The following is a 1,673-nucleotide window of genomic DNA, read 5'->3' as shown; positions in this document are numbered from 1 at the left end:
TTCCATTTATTCCCAGGATAGGGATTTTTAAAGATTGTATTACAAAATGGTGTCTGGAAGATGTGTAGTGAACAAGGACAGGAAAAAAAAAGTTTACTTGAGTTGTTTTATATTGAAATTTGCTTTTGTGTTCCTCCCCATTTGCATATCATAGTTAAAATTCACTTCAACAATGTATATACATTTAATGTATTTATTCTCAACAGATGTTTCTGTTGTACAAAGGCCAAAGATTTAACTGTTTTTTTATTTTTTATGAACGGCTTGTGTATGCCTAGGTCAAACTGCCTGGATGAATGTAAATATTTGTCTTTTTTTTATATGTGTTGCTTATTCGTTAAAACCAGTCAGGTACATATTTCATTTCATAGGCAGGTTTCATCGTATTTTACCACAACTGGGACAGAATTTTTTTAGGAACTACTTTGTTATAAGCAGTTTAATATAATATAATTTGATCTACAATGCATTATTAGCTCAGCTTTTAAAGGATTCTTTTGCATTTTGAAGGTTAATTGAAAACGTTTTTGTATAAATGTGAAGTTGCTTTAATTTTTAAGAACAGCAGCTATTGGAAAAGCAAATGCTGAAATAATGAAAAGTATTACTTCTGTTTGTTTGTAAAATGACAATGAATTGAACAGTTTTATTGTTTAAATTTAAATGTTTTAGCTCACACAAAATTGAAAACTGAAGTAATGAAATTGATTGTTAGAGATTCATTTCCCAAATAAACATTTTTGCTTGTCTTAAAAGTGACAAGGAGGTACAATTTTTTTTTTTAGTTTTTAATTTATTTACTTAGCAAATAAACAGTAGCCTACAACGTTTTAGGGGTTTTGTCAGCTGTGAATCTGAATAGATGGTGTTGAGGAAAATACAAGTAAAGAAGCTGTGAAATTTGACAATGTAATGAAATATGAAGACAGAAATAAACACATTCGCTCTGAAAGAACAGATACCTGAACAGAAGGCACACACTCAGAAGAAAAGGTATGTGTACGGTACCTACTAAAATGTACCCTTTAAGGGGTACAACGTTGTAACTTAGTGTCAGCTTAGTCTACAGACAAATCAAGGTATATGATAATATTGTATGTATAATTATATATATATATATAGCGGTGTATATATATATATATATATATATATATATATATATATATATATATATATATATATATATATATATATATATATATATATATACACACACACATACACATACACACACACATCCAGTATGTGGCAGTCCTGGGGGCGAAAATGCCTTGTTGATGCTAGAGGTCAGAGGAGAATGGGCCGACTGAGTCAAGCTGATAGAAGAGCAACTTTGACTGAAATAACACTCGTTACAACCAAAGTATGCAGCAAAGCATTTGAGAAGCCACAACACACACAACCTTAGGCGGATAGGGCTACAACAGCAGAAGAACCCACCGGGTATCACTCATCTACACTACAAATAGGAAAAAGAGGCAACAATTTGCACAAACACACCAAAATTGGACAGTTGAAGACTGGAAAAATGTTGCATGGTCTGATGAGTCTCAATTTCTGTTGAGACATTAGGCCCCTTAGTGCTAACTGGACATTGTTTAAATGCCACAGCCTACCCGAGCATTGTTTCTGACCATGCCCATCCCTTCATGTACCCATCCGCTGATGGCTAC

Source organism: Pseudorasbora parva, chromosome 4, assembly GCF_024679245.1.
Source record: "Pseudorasbora parva isolate DD20220531a chromosome 4, ASM2467924v1, whole genome shotgun sequence".
NCBI classification, from domain to species: Eukaryota; Metazoa; Chordata; class Actinopteri; order Cypriniformes; family Gobionidae; genus Pseudorasbora; species Pseudorasbora parva.
Note: the sequence above shows the minus strand (reverse complement) of the source record.